A 20,708-nucleotide genomic window follows, 5' to 3' on the forward strand; every position below is an offset into this window, starting at 1 on the left:
AAAAAAAGGGCCAGTGTGATATGCAATAGCATCTTACATCATGCTTGCTGAGATGCTAAGAAAGATTCAAGCACTTCCAGATGGAAATACGATGTATGCTGTGTTTGATTTAAGAGAAGTAGTTGGTTTTCAGGAGCTTCAAGTCAGATAATGGTAAAAACATTGTGGTGATGTATTTTTCTATGAGTCCTGGGCAGCTCTGAGAGCAGATCTTTCCAGATCTGTTTCTTCTTTCAGAAGCGTCCTTATCTCTATGACTTTGAAGTTCTAAAGAGCAGACCCTGTTTATTTTATTTTAAGTACTGTGAAAATATACTCTAAAATGTTTTAGACTCTCACTTTGAAGCATATCTTTCCCAATAGTTTCTAGAAGGTTTGCAAGTTTGAATGCTGAGAATTTCCTTCTTTTCTGTCACTTGCCGACCACCTCCTGTAAATTAACATTTAGTCATATTACGGTGGTATGATAAATTCAAATAGGTTGTTCTGGCCTGTGTTCTTCCTTGAAATGATGAGCTGGTGTTCATGCATATGTACAGAGTTTATTTATTTTGTGTACTATACCTGCAGCCTACACACATGAATGTTGGCAGTGAAAATTGCTTGTTAAATCTTTAACACCAACTCACCGATTTCTTTCGTTTGATTTTGTCGCAGCATTCTACAGAGAGAAACTGCAGCTCTTGAATGTGGAAAGTGCTTGTTTAAAAGCTGCTTTATGAGGCAGGAATTTCTGTTTGGCTCTGAGCGAAGCATTTCCCAATCTGGCAGACCCATCTCCCTTCCTGAGCGTTTTTCGCATCATAAAGTTCGCGCGGAGCGGAGTGTGCTCTGGTATTGTCTCCGTATCCCGTTCCCTGCTACTGAGTGGTGCAGCAAGAAGTGTCCAGATACATAATTGAAAATTAATGAAGAACTTAGCCTTTTATGGAGGACTCTGGCATTCAGTTTGCTGCACAACGATAGCACTGATATCCTGTCTCAAACAAGCATGGAAGCAGCAGAGCTTTGTTTATCTCACTGGTCAGCAGCAATCGCTCCTGACTGCACACCAGAGGCAGACCTGCTGAGTGCAAAGGTGACACTTTTATGTTGCTATTTATCACACCAGAGCCACTGACTTTACTCTCAAAGCATTTACTTTATATATTTTGGAGACTGGTACTCTTCCAGGAGAAGAGTAGAAACCTATTTGAGGAGAATCAGCGTCCGGGAAATGTGCTTCGAGCCTGCTTTTAAAAAGTTACTTCCTTTATTTCCTCCATAATTTCAAAATTTATCAGGCAGCTTCAAAGAAACTTTCTGTTTTGGTCACCTTTATGCCCTTCTAGAGCTGTTGGTAAAGTACCTCTGGTAAAGCACCCATCAGCCTGCTCAGAAGTGAAGTGAGCTGGAGCCTAGCACAGGACTGGCAGAAGATTTTCAGACACTTCATTTATTTCTAGCTTTGCTTTTTCTTGGCTTTGTTTTTATCATTTAGGCAGTGGCCAGAGGTACAAGAAGGCTGTTATGGTACTGTTGGCAAGCTCATGAGAAGATGCAACTTAGCTGTAAACAGGCAGTGAGTTATGACAGAAAGAGGAAATAAGAGGGAATTAATTACATTAGAGTAATATTTTCTCTGGATGCTGTAAGAGGTCCGGGATTTGAGGGTGATTGCTGGAAAGAATAATTGCTACCAGTTTCTTCTTTAACAGGAGGATAGCTGTGGAGGCAGAGAGAGGGAGAAACAGGTTCAAGAGTAATGAGGGGAGTTGAGGAGGATGTGGGTTGATGCAGAGATTTTCCGGGGAGGCTGCTGCAGCCGCTCTTGAGTACTGGGATTGCAGTGTCAGGAGCAACTATTCCTTTATTTAATGTACATTCTGTGGCTTCTGGCCTGGCTTCTCATTTTGAGACACCCCAAGTCTAGATGGCACATGTGGCATACAGTAAACTTTTGCTTAAAATTAATTTGAGATTGTTTCTCTTAATGGTAAAGCTGTCAGCGAAAAGTTAAGGATGCTTGTCCGTTAAGAAAGAAAAGAATGATGAGACCTGACTGTGCAGAAGTTTGTAAGTCACCTCTCCAGGGTATGGAGAAACTGAACTCACTTCCATACTCTTGAAAATTTTTGCTTCTTGGAAGACAGGAGACAAAAGGAGACTGGGGAAGAACAAAAATACAAATAAAGCAAGTCCTAAGAGTGATCTGCAACAGCTTGAAGTGGTTTATGTCAGTGAGCGATACACAGGACCAAGTGAGAGCTATGTGAATTTAGAAGCAATCCCCTCATCCCATTCCTTTCCCCTTTCCTTTTGTGGGTCAGTTGGTTTGTTTGCTTTTTGTTTCAGTAGTTTGATGTTTTTGAGGTTATTCATGCTGTTGCTTCCTTGCCTTACAGGAAGGGATTGTTGGGGGTCCAGGGGGTCTCAAATAGTTGTCCCTGGAACTATTGCAACTTCTTTTAAGTTGCAAGACTTAAATGTTTTTAATTAAGTTGGCTTTGTCTTCAAAATGCGAATTTAGTACTTCAAATCAAACAGTGTTTTTAAAGACTCTTTTCTCGTCTGCTCTGACCTCCTCCCACCACCAAGGTCACTCAGCTGTACTGCAGAGAGGAAGCGTGGAAGGAAAAATGTTTTCAGTTTGCCAGGAACCGCTACAACCTCCAGGGGTTTTGAGCAGTGGGTCATTTTAAGAGCTGCGATTTGTTCAAGTACCTGGAATTTGTTCAGAACGTTCTTGTTGTTTGCTGTTGCTGGTAGAGAAGCGGCTATTCAATTTTCCTGTATGGTCGGAGTGCGGACAGCAAAATTTGTTCCTCACTTTTGGCCACGCCTTGTAAGGCAGAGCGCTTTCAGCACTGTCCAGAGTGACCAATTTCAAGCTTGTTAACTTAAGAGGGCTCGTTTCTGCTCGTGGGAGCCGTGACAAGCTCTGCTGTCGGATGGTCAGACCATTAAATAATGTGCAGCCTGTTGTTGCACTTGGCACAGCTCCTTATTGTAGCCTGGATGTGTATGTCAAATCCAAGGAGACAAAACCAGGCTCTTATTTAAATCTGCACATATGTATGTATGAATGATGTTAATGCCAAGCAGTTACATCAATTCACAGCTTGCCAGATTGTCCGTGCTGGATAGGAAATGTTAATTCCCTGCTCCAGAGGACAGAGCCGGTTGTAACTCTATCACTCTTCTCCCCGTGGCCCCACAGTGAGGCCTCGGAGAAGGGGAATGTATAAACAGCTGCAGCAAGGCTGCTCAAATACAGATGTGTTCCTGCAGTGAGATCTCCGGGTCACCAGGTGTCCTGGTTTCGGCTGGGATAGAGCTCATTTTCCTCGTGGTAGCCAGTGCAGAGCTGGGTTGAGAATAGTGTTGATAACAGCCCGATGTTTTGGCTGTTGCTAAGTAGTGCTTGCCCTGAGTCAAGGACTTTGCAGTGTCTCATGCTCTGCCAGCGAGGAGAGGCACCAGAAGCTGGGAGGGACCGTGGCCAGGGCAGCTGACCCGAGCTGGCCAAAGGGATATTCCATACCACAGAACGTCATGCCCAGTATATAAACTGGGGGGAGCTGGCTGGGAGGTGCCCGTGGCTGCTCGGGGACAGGCTGAGCATCTGTCAGCAGTGGGTGAGCAACTGCAACGCTTGTCTTTCTTGAGTTTCAGTTCTTTGTCTCTTAACTTGTCATTACAAAAATATTATTATTATTATTATTATTATTATTATTATTATTATTATTATTATTATTATTATTTATACTTTGTTTCAGATATTAAGCTGCTCTTATCTCGATCGATGTGTTTTTACCTTTTTTCTGGTTGTCTCCCCATCCCACCAGGGGCGGTGAGCAGCTCTGTGGCACCTGGTTGTCACCTGGAACTAAACCAGGGACCATGCAAGCCATACTAAATGGATTTCAGGAACCTCTCCATGGGTTAAGCCACTTGAGCTGTTCTTCTTTCCTCCAGAGAAATGCTCTGCTGCTGTCCACCCACCTGGCTGTCCTTGCTCCTCTGGGTTTTGGCAGCTTTCTGTCCTTGACATGCTGCCTCCTCCTGCTCCTGGTTGTCTCAACACCATGCTTCTTAAAATGCTGCTGGGCTGCTTTTGAGTCCCAGGTTGGCAGCTGTGCTCCTGCCAAGACCTTTACTTGTGTTCTTGATCCCGTTCAGACGTAACGGGACACAAGCATGGGACCAAAATGGGAGAATTCATTTTACCTGTGGTCAGGAGCCGTTTGCGCTGTGTTTCTGGTGGCCTGAGAAGTCGTTGTGATCATTTTACACAATGATAGATTCTATCTCGGCCTAACTTCCAAGAGGGTCTTGTTTTGATCAGATGACTTCCAGAGCTCACTCCCGACCTAAATTACTCTGCAGTTTATAGTGCTATTTAAACGTAGTGCAGATAAGGTGCAGTAAAAGAGCTGGTGAGCGTAGCTCAGAATTCGGAAACAAAAGGTGATTCATGGGCTAGAAAATAAGAGGGGGGTCAAGTGTGTATCTCTCTTTTGCAACTCAACATATTTGCATAGGTCGGTATTCAAATATTGGCTGGTCTTGATAATCCACTATCTAATTGATAGGTCACAGAAATAAAGGTCTGGCATATATCTATTTTAGGAATGTTGTTTGAAATTCCTAGCCTTAACTCTCCTTAAAAGAGAGCTAGACATGAAATGTGTACTACTAAGGCTACACAAGTGGCAGGGGAATCAGCTTAGAAAAGAAGGATTAACTTGTAGATTTTTCCACCTCTCATAGGTTATTAACACGCTTTTATTCGTTTATACCCATTTGAAAACAGCTCAGTAACAGCAGGGCAATCCCAGTTGTTTACCAAAATAAAACTTTCTACAACAATAGGTTTTATTAGTGATGCATTTGTATATATTGATTTTGCAGGTGACTTTTTACATTACTGAATCATTGAACTTTCATTCCTCCTATAACTAAGCATTTGTTTTACTGCTGCAAGCATTCACACAAGTAGAAACACCATTGCTCAGCTGTAATGATATGTGCTCTCCCAAAGTGTTTATTTTACATTTGGTGACTTGTGCTCCAATGTGCTTCACTCTTGTGCATAGTGTAGCATTTTTTCCCTTGAAGCAGAAGAAGAATCATGTGCTTTTGGAACAATAAATGGTCTTAAGTGGTACCAAAACCTGCTTGAAGGTCAGATCAGCCCAGGAATTAGTGCATGTTTTGTATCTTGTCATCTTCAGTCTTAGTTACCTGAAGCTGCCTTTATTTTCAGAAGGCAGGTACTGAAAATTTTGCTCTTTTGGCTTGTATGATTAATAACTGTACTGCCTGGGCAACCACCTGGGTTTGGGGGTTTTTTTGGGATCTTCTTTGCTTCCCCCATCAGCCTTGGGATTTTGTGACAGTGCTGGCCCCATGCCATGCCTCCTGTGTGCAGTCGGAGCTCCCTTTAGGGCCATGATGGTTGCTGAAATAAAGATGTCGAGGTACCTGGGGTGACATCTGGTCCACGCTGTAGAGTATAACCTTCCTTTTTTTGCTTCCTGTGGCACAGAGATCCTTCTGTACTACTGGGTGCACCAACCACCTGTGGCCAAGATCCCTCCCGGTTCTGGGGGGATTTTTTTTGCTGGTCTAAAAGCTGCTGCCAGCCCATATTGCTGTGCCTGCTGCCAGGTGTTTTGTTTCTGAAACCCTTGTATCTGCTTGGCTCATGGGGTTTGTGCTTTTCCCGTTCTTCCCTACTCCTTGAGCAGGTATATTTACCCTCTGTCATGTTCTTCCCTCGTAAAGTCTGTCCCATAGTGTTATTTAAGGGTGGATGTCTCTTCTTACCTTATAGCTCTTATTGAGTGCTGGTGATTGCGCTACAAAAATAGAAACTGGTGATTTATGTTTGTTCTTAGTAATAAGTGACCTTGGGACCTGGTCTCTTAGGACCTAAACTGTAAATAATTAAGCTTTACCTCTGTGGAACCCTCACTCAACCCAGGCTGGTTTTAGCTGTAATTTTATAACTGTTAAATTTTAATTTCTTTCCCAGACACTGTAGCATGGTCAAAAAAAATCCCCAAAATTAAAAGCTATGCACACCTTTTTTTTTTTTTTTTTTTTTTTTCTGCATGAGACAGTAAATGCTGTGCAGTCAAAAACCCAAAAGCTGATGTAATTGCAGAGCAGCCATGTGTTAATTCCAACTTGGCCTAGCAATTCCAGACAGGAGCAGGCTTTCAAGCTCATTGATTCCCTGCTTATTTTTCAAGTTTATCAAACGATGAGATTTGGACTATTGTTCTTGACTGACCTGATATTAGCAACTGAGATTTTTTACTTCGTATCCAAATAAAAGGGAGTATGAAGGAAACAGGGAAAATTTCGATTTTTCAATATTAGCCAATGAAGTGGATGATTGTAAATTTCTGTAAAGAATAAATACCATTTCTCATTTTGGTGGGTTTTTTGGTTTTTGTTTGTTTGTTTGTTTGTTTGTTTGTTTGTTTGTGGTTGTTTTTGTCGTTGTTGTTGTTTTTGTTCGGTTTTTTTCAGTTTGGGCAGTTCAAAAAGTGCCAGTTGTCTCTCATGGTTTAGGTTTTTTAGCCAGGCAAGGCTAATTTGTATTCTGGGTATTCTGAGTAGACTGATCTGCGAACAGCAATGCTCAAATTAAAGTGTGAGATTTAGTCCTGCAAGCATATTGTGATGAAACAAATTATTGGATAAGGCCTTTGGTAGAGAGCGTTGAAGAAGACAAAAATATCCAGCTGAGTTCACTACACCCAGATATTACTTTTTCTTCTGAGAATCGTCTAGGCACATGGGAGAACCTTGATTTTCAGGACGTAGGATTTTTCAAAATCAGTATGTAAGAGAGACTAATGGAAGCTGGGCAATTGGCTGCTCTGTGGTTCCTTCAGCCCCTCCCCCAGAAAATCTCTGAAACAAAGAAAGGAAAAATGGAAGACTGGAGCTTTTGTTTGGAGAGAGACTGGTCTGTATCTCATGATGCTACTTTAGAGGTTTCTTTCCCTTCTAATCTGTGCTGTCTGTTAGCTTATCTCATGGCTGAGTTGTACTAACTATCTGTGCCGAGTAACTTTTTCAGTGTCCAGGCAGTTCCATACTCAATACACTGTTGGGACTTCAGCCCTTCCACCCTTCTTCCAAATACCTCTTAAAAGTCGTTTCCATCTTCTGGCAGGGTTCTGTCACTCCTGCCAATCCTATGGACTTCTTTTTCTGCTCTTGTAATTGGATTTTAAATGCAGACCTGTTGATCCCAAGTACTCGTATTAGCCATCACTTTTCAAGCATCTGTTTTCTATGTGGAACAAGATTGGGGTTAAAATTCATCGGGGATTTAAAAAAAAAAACGTGAATGAAAAATAAAGTGGAAGCAAGGTTTTCTTCCTACCCTAATCCGTGTGTTTGTGAGAGAACAACACAGCTGACTCGCCTTCTGTGGGATGTGGACAGTAGGCAAAATATATTGTGGAGATACAGTTCCCTCTGGATAATTCAAAAATACACCAAAACATTCATTATGCTGCTCACAATTTCCTTTGTTACTCTTGTGGCTTGAGACAGGTATCCCAGACCCCTCAAGTTTTGTGCAGTCTTTTTTTTATTCCATAAATGTGGAGCTGTGGATGCTTCCTTCCTCCTCTGCTGTAGTTCACACCTGGGGCGGAGGGGATGTCCAAATTTCTGAGTAACAAACCCTCTGGTGATCAGGCCAACAGCATGAGTCAGGAGTGAGAGAGTTCTTCCACTTCTTGCCTCCACTCAGACAGGTTTGGAAATCTCTGGAAAAGCATTTGTGGTCAGTTTGGCGTTAGTTTTCATACTGCTTGTGGTTAGTCTTCTGCATACTGTGTATTATCATACTGGATAATATCCCCCTGGAGTACACTGACACATGAGAAGGAGAGGATCCCCAGATAAGAGCATTTCCTTAGGGAAATGCAAATTGCATGACATCACAGTTTACATATTTCCATTTCAGGAGCAATCCAAGAGGGAATCATCTCATCATTAGAGAAGTTTAATTTACGCACCCAGGACAATTTGCAGTGGTTAAAGTCTTGTTAGTTAAACCATGGAAAGAGCAAGTGCCACCTGCTGCAGCTCTTTGTGTTGAGATTTCATTACTGGGAACGAGGGTGCTCTAAAACATGTGCCCCAGATTTTGAAGAACCATCACCACCACTGGTTTCATGCTACCTTTGTCCTTCTTGTCACCTGCCAGAGCTGTCTGGTCACTGTGCTAGGGCTGCCATGCCCCTTCTGCTCACAACTGAAAGGAAAGGGGATATTTAGCATCTCTTAAACTTCCAGACTGTACCAAGCCTGAGCAAGAGAGGGAGGCCGCGCTGCTGCTGAAGTGAAGGGAGCTGGTGGTGAATCCTGGTACAGCAGTGCTTGTGCTTCTGGTATGAAATCACCCAGTGCCAGGGAGGGGAAAGCCCTGAGCACAGTGAGCAGTCGCCATCTGCTAAGTAATGCTAAAATTTGGCAGGGGTGAACTGCACAGGAGCCCCTGGTGCTCGCCAGTCAGTCTGGGCAGCAGGGAAAAAATGTTAGGACATCTGTCGGGATTTCCCTGCTTGTAGAGTAATGGATCCCCTCCCTTACAAAAATCTGTGGGTTTTTTCCTAATATGTTTCAAGCAGAAGCATTCAAATAATCTGGGAACTTTTAGGAAAAGAGCTGTGCATGCCCTTCACTGGGGAAAGAGTCAGTGAGGAAGACAGGGGCAACCTTGAGGCTTGACCTTTCAGAAACAATAAGGGTGTTTGAGGCTGCTAACCACGAGTGCCCCTTTTGGAACCCAAAGCTGTGTGAGTTCTCTCCCCATCCTGAGATAATAAGCCCTCAGTGTATTCCAAATAAGCACGGGTTTTGGCAAGTCTCAAAACTGTCAGCTGAAAGCTGTCCTTGGTTTAGCTTGGGTGTGAGAATCCAGGTGTGAGGATTGTTCCAGAGAAACTCCTGGGTGACAGGATTGCTGTGCAAGCATGACAGGAGAGGAGGTGCAGTGTTGTGCTCTCAGCGCTGCATTTCTACTGGCTGAAGAAATCCTCTGTCTCATCTGCTTTTTGTTTGTTTGTTTGTTTTGTTTTGTGGGTGGGTTTTTTGGTTTTTTTTTTTTGTTGGGTTGGTTGGTTGGTGGTTAAGATTTTCAAGAGGCAGTGGCCCAGCAGTAAAACTGGAAAGCTTGTGTTTCAGAGGATGGTCTCGTAGCAGGTGGAGGGCTGAATCCAGCGGCTTTCTCACTTTCTAATTTCTGCAGATCTTGACCCACGAATATGATTAGTGCTGTGATCTTATTTCATGGGGTTTTTTCAGAGAAAACAGGTGGGAATATCTCCCATTAACATCACCTGAGAGCCTGCCACTGGCTGAGATGTTCCTGTGCTTTAAAGAACTGAGTCACAAAGCTAAATAATGGCAAAGGAAGCAATTTTTTTTTGGATGTGTAGTTTGGCTGAATGTCACCTTCAGTGCTCTGGACTGCAGCTGTGCTGTTTTCCCTTCAACAAAGGGCATGAAGGTGGCTTGGCCAGCCTGACTAGATATTAATTGTGCAGATGCCTTTGGGGAGAAGAACTGACCTTGTGCATGGGCAGAGAATGATTTGGTGACCGTCCTGTTCCCACCAGGCAATGCCAGGTCCCAGTTTGTGGTTTGGCACCCTCCTGGGTGGCTGGTGAGGAAGCAGCCACGGCACCCCTGGAGTGGGTGGCTTGGTTGAACCATGGGGTTGTTCCTGGATGTGATGCCTTCAGTTTTAGCTTTCCTGTTTTTCAGATCCTGTACTGCATTAGTGTGCAACTCTGAACTTCATATCAAGTGTTAGAAAGTTCTCCTCACAGTTTATTCAGCCAAAACAATCCTTTGCCAGCCTGAGAACCAAAGGCTCCATTGCAGCTTCAGGCCCAAAAATTACAAACAACAGCGAATTGAGGGGAGCAATCTGGGAGGATGGGACTCCATAACCTGAAGCTGTAATTGGACAATTAAACCCAATATGTAAATGGACCAAAACTTATAAAAGTGGGAAAACTCATGACCTATTGTCCATCTTGGGCAGAGCCTTGGCCAGGCTCTTGTACTGCCCAAGGTGTGTCCTTTGAAGGCTTTTCAATAAACACCTCCTTTATTCTTTTAACTCTGTCTAGCCTCTGTTCCAGGTAGCCTCTCCAGGCATCAGAGGTGGCTCAGTGTGACCCAGAGCCAGGCCCACACATGGAGGTATTCTGGGGACTGTTTAAGCTCTTCGTTGATGGAGAAAGGTGGGACATCTGACAAACTTCCTGCTGTCCTACTCAAATACCTTATCTTTGTGCTGAATCTTATTTGGGCCATAACCTCAACTGCTGCAAGTTGCAGCTTGCTCCTCTCCCCTGGATTTCACACTGGCACTTACAAAGAAGTTGAGATTTCTATGTCAAAATTTTTGCATCCATGGAAAGGCAGGAAGAGGTCATAGCCAATTAGAGCGGTAATTGCTTCTGCCATTTCACCTAAGCCTGTCTGTGAATGAGTTTTTAGAAAGCTTAATGCAATAGCTGGGAAAAGTAAATTACCACCAAAAGAGTAAATAGAATCCTGCATCTAATTCTCTTGGTGTCTCTGTTGGGAAAGGCAATATTTATAATTGTCAGTGTTAATTTTCTCAGTTATCATCCAACCCAATGAGAAAGGAGATGAAGGACAGTCGTAGGGTGGATGGCAAGCTGAGTCCCCATCTTAAAGACTTTGGACAATGCCAGGAGCTATTTTTGAGTCTACATTTGAGTTATTATTTCTATTTTGTTTTATTTTTCTCCCCAGAAAGTCTGCAGTAGATGTGCATTAAAAAAAGGAAAAGGAGGAGAAAAGCATAAGGCTGCATTAAACAATATGAGGAAAGAGTAGAGGTTATGCAAAGTTCAAGAAGCAAAGGGATATGGTTTAGAAAAACACTGAGATAATGAAAGATAATATATAGATGAAGTAACTGCAATATTGTTCCCCCTGAAACTTGCCTCGTGGGCTCCTGAGGGAAAATAGGAGTTGACATCTGCTTACTTTGGATTGCCTAGCTGGAAAAACATGAGATGATACACATGAGACAACATCCTTGTGGGCCTATTGCAGTCCCGATATGAGCGATAAGTGCTACAAGAGAGAGGAGAAAGCAGCAAGCCAACGCTTCCTGATCAAAGGAGACAGAGGAATAGGATATTTTTATAAGCCTGGTTTAACACTGATTTGATGCAGGTTGTTACCTTTCTTCTTTTTCTAAAATTAAGAATCTAGTGTAATTTTGGGGTTTGCTGTGGATAGAAGCAGTGTCAAGTGAATTTAAACTGCAACACAGATTTGGATTATTTACTAAGAAGAGCTTTTTTGGAATAAGGCTAGTGAGACCCTGGGTTTCCCCGGGCTTGGTTGATAGCCTCTCTTATTAGAGGCCCAAGGAAGAGGTTGGGAAGTACTACTTTTTGGGAATTACCTTGGCACAGTTGCTCCTGCCTTAAGGTTGTGAGATGACTTCCTTCCTTTTCTGAAGGATTGTTTTGGAAACTGTTTCAAAAAACACTGGGTTTTGGGGAAGCACATATGAACAGGCAGTTGCTTTGTTCTGAATAACTTCCCAATAATTTGCTCCAAGCTCTTTTTTACCCTGTGTCTGTCACAGACATGGCTTAGTTCAGCATGAACTTTCTTCATCAGATTCCTTCATGAAAGCATAGAAATCTAAGTATTTATGTCAGTATGCTCCTTAATTCTTTGTATGTTTCGTGTCTAAAATGTGAATATACTTCAAATTCTTTTATCAGTTTTAAATAGCAATGTGTTCAAAGCAGTACATGCTTAATATTTGGAACATTGTACGAAGATATCTGAAAATTCTTTTTCATGCAAGGGCTTCTTTAAAAGCTTTGGGTTTATTCTTTAGTCTTATTTTTTTCTTTCAGTCTCTTCTCACAGTAACATAAAGGCAAATGTAATGGAAACAAGTATGAAGTTCTGGGAATGGCAAATAGAAAAAGGATAAGTAGAGAAAGAAAAGTTCTGCTTTTCATAGGACTTCAGAAGTCTTTGGGAGCTTGCTAGAAGTGCTGGCTCTAGTCCAATGTGCTTTTATTGGCATACATGAACAAATTACCCAGGGCACAGCTATTTTTCTTACTGTAGTAAAAACAGGCACTCTGAATAGAGTCTTTGTGTAGGAAAAAATATTTTTCCTTTGAAACTGGCTATGAGTTTAAAGTTTATCTAGTGTGCCTTCTGGAAAAGGGAAAAATACACTTTTCAATCTCACAGAATAGAAAATGTCTTCTAGTTTAGGCAACTCAGAGCTCTATAAACAAAATTTACTCGTTGGTGTGGAGCTGGTATAGTTTTAATAAACAGCATCATTTCTTAGTTGCCTAAAATGTGGGAGGAAGCTCTGTTGATATTGCTTGTAGCTGTGTCCCTCAAAAATTCTCTGTGGATCCCTCCCCTCTAGCACGTCTTGCAGGTCTCTGATGTTTTCTAGCCACATGGGTGTAGCCAGGAGGATAAGGGTGTTATGGAAAATAGTTTTTAAGATAACATTCATGGCTCTGAGGACTGTCTCCATGGGTAATTCTTCCAATTCCAGCTGGAGCTGTAGCTCACTTTGTTGTCGTGTCATTGCTCTTCAAAATCTGGCAGTGTCCTGGAGCAGCAGGGTCTCCAGTGAGGGTCATTTGTGCAAGACCCCCACAGATTGGTGAGTCAACTTGAAGCATAAAAAATTAATTATTTAACCTTTCTGAGGCCCGTAGGAGGGTAACCTGAAGGAAGATTTTAGATGAGCACTTCTTAAGAAATGTGTAAGATCACGAGAATCACATCTAGAACAATTCCTGTAGAGGTTGGATGGCGCGGTCAAACTTCCCCAGCCTCAACCTGTCATTCCTCCAGCCAGGAAAGGATCAAAAAGCATTACCTCATATGGCTTTTCAGTTCCTTCCCTTTCTCCTTTCCACCTTCCCACCCACATTTACTTCACACACATTTATTTCTAATAAAAGCACCAGTTGAAGAACAATAAATTCATGCTTGGAAAGATTTTTGAATATTATCTTCCTTTAAAACCTGTGGGAGCTTTGCAAAAAGTATAGCTCCACTGAGGTTTCCTGGGGGCAAGGTATCTTGGGCTTCTGTCACACACTATCTGACATTAGTTTTAAGAAAATTTGACTTCAAAAATGCCTCAGCAAATGTTTTCAATTGAATGAATGAGCAAATTGCCACAAAATAACTGTTGTAGCCTTTCCGAATCCCTCTCTATTGACAATTTGTTAAATTTGGCATGGTAACCATCAAAGACAAATTCCTGGGGGAAATTTTCTTGTGAAATCCAAACTCATTTGAGGTAATTGCAGCAAAAACATTTTGTGGTGATCATGATTTATCTTTTATGAAGTTTTCTAATTTTGTCATCCTTAATCACTGGATGCTTGCTGGAAACCAAATATGTGATTGTAAAGGCATTAAAATTTTAAAAAGCGTATATACTTTTACCTCTGAAAGTCAAGCCTGTGAACTTGCCAAGAGCTGGGCATTCACAGCAGAGACTGCTTTTGAAAATGTGAATCTGTGAGTTGAGTCAGAAAAGAATCGTATTTATGCATTCGATTCGAGTAATTTAAAACAAAACAAAGCCTCTAAAATATGACATTTGCTATATATATAAAAATACACACATACACATATATATGCATTATATACACACACATATATATGCACACACATATATACACACACATATATATTCATACATATATACACACACATATATGTGTGCATGTATATATATATGAATATATTCCCAGAATGGAAATACATATAGAGGAGGGGCTTGGCCCAGATTAATGGATGAGAAAATTGTACCAGTACAGCAAACCATAAATGATTACAACTTGAAAACCAACTTTGAGAACCAGAGACGCGGAACGCCAAAAGCTGAAAATCTATTTTCTCCCCACAGACTGTGGGATCTGCTATTGTTCAGCCTATTTTCTTCCAGGAAACAATTGCTGAGTTACATAAGGGCACTGTAAATACTGTGGCAGGGCGTGACTTCAGTCAGCTGTGACCTCAGTTCAGTGAGTTCTTTTACACTTGGCTCCCTTTGTGCTGAATAATCTCAGCCCCGACGTGGGGCCGATTGCTCGCGCTCAGATGTTTAACATAGCGCCTTTTGTTGACTTGCTGAATTGCGACATATTCCTTTTGCAAACAAAACAAAACAAAAAAAATTGATGCTCACCTCTTCTGGTGACCCCAGCAAACCTCTCCAGCTGATGCTGGGATGCAGGTGAGTTATTTTGTGTCTGAAAAGTGCTGAGAGTTGCGCGGATCACGCTCAAGGTCACGCATCCTCCCGCACAGTCATATGCCTGTTTTTAACCTCAGGTGAGGGGGAGCTGTCCTTGAAGTTTATTGTTTCAGCTTCATGCTTCAGAAGGAAAAACCATCAAGGAAATGCTGTAGGATAGAGGCTGTTTGACTTCACTCTTCTGTGCGAGCAAACAAGCCACGCAGCTCTTCTCACATCCCTGCTTTATTCTGCTCTATGTGGAGTAGGAAACGATTTTGGGTTTCCTGACTGGTGTCAAGGAGATATTTCAAGTAGAAAGGAGGGAAATTGAAAGTAATAATTCCCTTGAAAAATATTTTTCCCAGTGCATATTTTTCAGTGAAAACAAAATAATTGTTGGTTTTGACTGTATGAAATTGAGTATCTCAGTTGGTCCGGTGATGGTGTTATGGATTCCTTTTTTTCATCGCTATGGGAAAATTGAACAAATTTGTTGCTTGTAAAAGTCAGTGACTGCTACTGCTAGGGTTAAAAATAGTTTATAAGGCACTTTTATTTAAGAATTAATTTGTTTTCTCTGCCTTTTCTCTCTTCTGCCTTGTTTTCAGAGTCTCTACGGATGTGTTGTTACCATATGTATCTAGACCCCTTCTCATGTTGTCTCCTCCTAGTAATGGAAAATAGAACAGGTAGTAGTCTGGATGGTAACTCAGGAGAAGCAGTTTCTCCTGTAGATTCAAGACAAAGTAGTTTTTACAGGCCCCAGAGTTTAAAAAAAAAAAAAAAAAAAGAAAAAGATTCCTGTAACAAAGGGCAGGTTTTAAAGGAAACACACAGTTCTCTCCTGAAAGTGCCTTGTGAACCTGCTTCAGTCAAACCTCTGTGCTGGAGTAGGGCACAGGTCTGAGCCACAGCTATTGTCATTGCTGCTGTTCACTACAGCCTCACAACCACACGTCTTTGAGAACACATTCAACTTCTTAAGTGCTTTGTGTGTGTACGACAAGTGCAAACCTGGTCCCTTCTAGGAGGCTTGCTGACTAGATTTGGGGTTAATTCAAATACCTTCCAGGAATCATGTGTTCATTTAATATTTTCATATACACATGATGTTGCAACTACACTGACAACATTAGGGGAATATTTTAAATTCTAAGAATATGAATACTCTGCTGATCTTCCTGGCATTCAAAACTTGTTTAATCCCCGAAACTTTTGTTGGTGATATTTGGTTTAGATTGTGTTACCTAAAGTCATGAGGTTTTGCATATCAGTCTTGTGAAACCTTGTTTGCATATTGTTTGAGTTAGGGAAGTTTGAAGAGTTAATCAGCATCATTAGAATAATATGTGCTTATTTATAAAGTTTAATTTTAAAACTTTTAGATTTGCTATTGAGCTCCACTGTGAGCTTAGCTGATTCACTGTTGTCAGATCAATAACTTTTCAATGGTACCTATTTTTTTCCTTTATTAAACAGAGCCTTTTTGGTTTTCACTGAACTTCCTAAAAACTGCCTTTTTAACTTTTTTTTTTTTGGTACCATGTAGAAAATCTAAATCTTACAGTAAGACACAGAGCATAAACCCTTGCCATAATAAAGTTTGAGGCCTTCCAATTGCATTCAGAGCACTTTACTGGAGAAAGAGCTGAAGATTCAATAAACAAAGCTAAATCATCAAGGAATGCCATCAGTGGGTGGTCCACAGTGGGTTGGAGTGTTTCACATCATCAGGAAGGCAGTGGATGTTGCTCCTACTCAGCTTTATCTTGTTTAATTCAAAATTGTAACCTGCTACAGACACAGAAATTGGTTCTCTGTGTGAGTATCTGGTGGTCTTCACTAACTTCACCAAAACTGAAAAAGGCAATTTTGTGAAAACAAAAATTAAATCTTGCCACATTTCTATTAAGCCAAATTAGAGAGGTATTGAAGAATGCTCCTGTCCTTTTTCATCCCCCTCCTTCTTCATGCTAGTTTTTATTGTCTGGTTGGAGTGTGTCATTGCATGGTTTCAGTTCAGCTTTTGTTATGAACTGTGCCACGCCAGCTTTAATACTGTCCCTGTGTCACGGCACAGTTATTAACTGGCTAATAAACGTGGGTAGATGGTTAAGCCAGTTTCATTTGGGCAACTTTTGCAGCAGTTTTTTTAGCTGTGTTGGAAGTTCTTTCATTTTTTTTTTTTTGGCCAGAATGAGAGGAAAACTTTATCTAAAACACCACCTAAAGACATTATCTTACTAACCTTTATATACTTCAGATGTTTTTAGAAGTTGCCATTTCTAAATTGATGGCTTTAAAGTTGGCTGTATGCTGCAAGCTGACTTTCAAATTAGTGTCTGGAGTGCCCTCATATGAAATCTGATGATCTCATTTGAAGTATGATATATCAAAGAATAAAAGGAAATAAGGAAAAAAAAAATCGGGGAGTACGAAGAAGGGAAATCCAGCTGTGGTTTCTGTGCTGGGTCAGCAGAGTTCACCAGTTTCGAGGCAGCTTTGGTTTTATTTAAAAAATTAAAATTTAAAAAAAAAAACCAAAAAACCCACAAACAACAAACCCACCAGAAACCCAAAGCAGGACATGTTTTGGTACATCTCTTTTCAAGTGGAGATACTGAGTGTGTTGTTCCATGTTGGAATTGGGATTTATGAGTAAAAATAGTATCTTTTACCAGCTCACTGCTCTACTTGACATAGACTCACCGAAAAAACTGATTTTTATGGTACATTATAATCCCTTTTTTCTACTTTCCTCTGCAAATTTCTTCATATCCATGGACTCCTTCCTCTTTAGACTGCTCTGTTTGCGTGGAAGGTTTTTTGTTTGGACTTTTGGGTCGGTTTTTTTAATCCTTTCTTTTTTCTTTTATATGAGATATTCCAGCTGTGGTGATACATTCTGCAAGGGCTGCATAATGATTCTTGATCTTGGTAATTAATACTCACATTGCTTTAGATGAGGTGGTTAATTCTCTAATTAAAAATAGCAGTGAGTGGTGGCTTCAGTGCTTGGCATATTTATTAATGTTCCTTTGTTGCAGTGGGGATTTTTAAGTCTTTGAAGCTTTTGTGTCTGTAAAGCTGTTGTATTTTCTTTCAATATGCTTAATTATAAATCATGGCCCAGACCTGAGTGAAAGGGATGGAAGTAGGTTGCCGTGCCAGAATAAGAACCTGTTTTCAAGCAGGGTCTTCATTAGTGTGGCAATAATAAGGGTGAAGTCTATGAACATGAACTATCTGAAGTTTATTCATTCAGTTCTTCCTGTTGCTCTTCGTGTTCCTCCCCTTCCTCAGAGTAAAATATAGCTATCTTAATTGTATTGTTGGAATATTTCTTTAACAGTGAATAACTGGAAAATATGGTAGGGAAAAAAAAAAAATACTTCCAGGGCATTTTTTTATCTTGTTAGTTTTTCCCAATGGAAATCTTCTCTTTTCGCTAGCAATTACTGTTCTGAAGACAGGTCTTGCATTAACCTATTAAATCTTCTGCTTTGGTTGATAATTATGAAAACAAATTCCCTTAATAAATTTATCCTATCCCTCCTTCTGAAAGAAATGCTGTTAATGAATTTAGCATGCTCCTTTTTAGTGAAGGACTCAGGGAAGAGTGTGAGGTTGCAGAAGGTGTTGGTGAAAATCAAAACACTTCCTGAGACCAGCAAAACCAGCATTGATCGAGCTTGTCTGCTCTGCTGCACTGTGGAGAGGGATGTGAATACATTTACAACACATTTACAGATCCTCCCTGGGCACTCTGTGTTCCTTGTCATTGTCCCCTGCCTGGACAGAGCTGGGTTTTTTTACCTGTCACTGTCTTGAGTTGCTTGAAATGCTTCCACCCCTGTGACCCCTTACACAAACAGGTAAATAATATTCTGGGGTTAAGTTCAGCTTTGTATAAGGAGTAAAATTCTGGCAGGAGAGGCAGACACATCCAGTCCTTTCCTCTCCACCCCCAGGTTTGCTTAGCAGGAGCCCCACTGCATCCAGCACTAAAACCAGGCTGCAACAAAGTGTAGATTTTCATAAATCAAAATGCAGTGTGGTTAGTGCTAATGGCCATGCAGGACAACTGCTCTGAATGCAGAGAGGTCCTGGAGGAAGCAGCATTTCCAAAATTATTTTGTTGTGCCTATCCTATTAACATGTTTCCTGTGCTTGGACACTGGAGTGAACACTGGAGTATATCCAGCTCAGAAAGCTTCAAAACCCCCCTCATAAATACAGAGTGGCTTGAGAGAGGCAAAGGGGACAGCAGTCACAGTGGTGAGGAATCAAGTTCATCTATTTTGTGTTCAAAAAACAGCATTTGTAGGGCCTGGCTTTCAGTTTTCTGCGTTGATTTTCGCCTTCATCTTTCCTACCAGCTTCTGGATGCTCCAGCCTGCTTAGCAGGAGACTGAAAACATTACAGAGCAAAGCTGCTGCCAGCTCAGCTGATGGCAGTTTTTCTCAGGGAAATTCTGGTATCAGTGCACTGAGGATGGAAAATCCCCAGGGATCCTTTCAGGAGTATTAGTTACTTGTTCATTCATGTGCATTTTGGTGTTTGTCCCGAGGCGAGATGTCCAACAACCAGCAGAACTCGTGTTTGTGCTCTGAAGCAAGTCCCAAAGCAGAGGGCAGCAGCAACATTTCATCTGCCTCCACAGGATGTATTTCTGTCAGGAGTTTCCCCTTTGTAAAATGCGTGGCTGGAGCGAAGATCCGAATAGGAGAGTAATGGTTCAGAACAACGAGGCAGACACGAGGAGATCCTGCTGAAAAATTCAGCACGAGTAGGGAAAGTGCGTGAACAGCGTGAGGTTCGAGAAGAAAACAGATGAAAAATGGCCAGTCATGCAGCAAATTAAACAGTTTTTGTAGATTCTCTAGGTGCTGAGTGCTGTGGGATAGCGGCAAGAGGTGTTTTTACTGAATGCACAGTGAGCTGTGAGCACATGGATGATTTTTTTTGCTGGTTTTATTTTTTTGTTCTTCCGCAATACTTTTAACAGGGGAAGGGTGGAGGGAGAGTGTCCTTATCTGACATTGCTATATTCTCTAGGGAATAGCATTACCTTGCCATGGTCCTCTGCTTTTTGTTTAGGCTGGGGGAGAATTTGGGGGGGTTTGGGAGATACACGATAACAATGACATTTTTTTAACCAGTAGACAATAATCATTCCAAGCATTATTGGCTTTCCTGTTCCTTCCCGTGCTCCCTTTTCTCCTTAGCCCTTCCTCCTCCATAATTTCTAAAATATCCATGTCATTTAGTTGTTTCTCTTTTGGTTTCCATATGATGTTGTGATCTGCCGCTGGGTGGGACTGATGGCTTCAGGATGAGTGGAAAAGAGCACCAGGCTCTAGAATATCTGATTTTCTCTAATGATACAGCTCTGCCTTTCTAGGAAAGGTATTTGGGGTTTTTCTTTTTTTTTTTTTTTTTTTTTTTTTTTTTTTTTTTTTTTTTTTTTTTTTAAAGAAACTGGAGGATTTTGTTACTTTCAAACTCCCGTTAGGAAATGACATGGCAGGACATGTGAGTTGTTGATACACCACAAAAATTGATTTGTTTACACAAGGCTGCTGTGCTACAAGATGGGGAAGACAAGGAGTATTTTTTGCATTTTGACGTTTTTTTAAAAGAAGAGTATTTGTGAGTGATAGAATCACGTTGTGTACTGGCAGGATTGCCACCTGTAACTGCTGACCAGTGAAGAACCAAAATACATCTGTCTCAGAAATGGGTTCTCTGTTATAAAGGCAGGACCCTTGTCATTTACAGAGCTGCTGACCATCAGTATCCCTTCAAAAAATAAAGCTGGTGGCAGCAGGGAAGTCATAGCTGGATTCTGTTGTTGCTGTTGAGACAATTTGGTGGATTTTTTGTTTGTTTGTTTTTTTCAAAATATAATATTTAAAACTGTTTTAAACCGGTTTTAATCATATATTGTTTTAATATACTTAAGGATAAATACCATGATGCTTGTCTTATTATTAATTATTATTGTATCTATTTTCTTATTATTCTTTTCTTCTAGGAAACCTTACTTAGCTTTCCTGGTTTAAAAATATTTCTTTTTCAGAGCAGGTAGGGATTTTTTTTTTTTTTTTTTTTTTTTCTGGCAGGATCCTGAGACGTGACCATTTTTGGTCATATTCACAAGTAAACTGTTGATACTTCAGGCCTAATCAAAGAGGGATCATTCAGTTAACTGTGAAGGATGTTTATTTTAAAGTCTAGGACACCAGTGCAGGTTGGGCTGAAGTGAAAGGGAAGATTAAAGAGGAAGTGGAATTTATTAATAGACTTCTGGTTGACAGTGGCTTTGCAGTGTGCAGGGGGTGACTTTTGCTGCAGGACTGACTGGTTATAAGAGATGAAAGAGCATTT

The 20,708-nt window shown here is 41.1% G+C and overlaps 1 protein-coding gene across 6 annotated transcripts in view; it reads left to right on the forward strand.

Moving 5' to 3' along the window:
• Positions 1–20,708, forward strand: part of EPS8 (epidermal growth factor receptor pathway substrate 8) — a 125,916-nt gene that overhangs the window by 52,708 nt on the left and 52,500 nt on the right. The window contains exon 1 of one of the 6 annotated variants that reach the window (XM_040061936.2): positions 3,485–3,617. The exons of the other annotated variants lie outside the window; for them this stretch is intronic. The gene's annotated coding sequence lies outside the window, so the exon portion shown is untranslated. Of the gene's footprint in view, positions 1–3,484; positions 3,618–20,708 lie in introns of those variants that run through there. 6 annotated transcript variants of the gene reach the window in all.

The sequence above is a fragment of the Hirundo rustica genome, chromosome 4, assembly GCF_015227805.2.
Source record: "Hirundo rustica isolate bHirRus1 chromosome 4, bHirRus1.pri.v3, whole genome shotgun sequence".
In the NCBI taxonomy this organism is placed as follows: domain Eukaryota; kingdom Metazoa; phylum Chordata; class Aves; order Passeriformes; family Hirundinidae; genus Hirundo; species Hirundo rustica.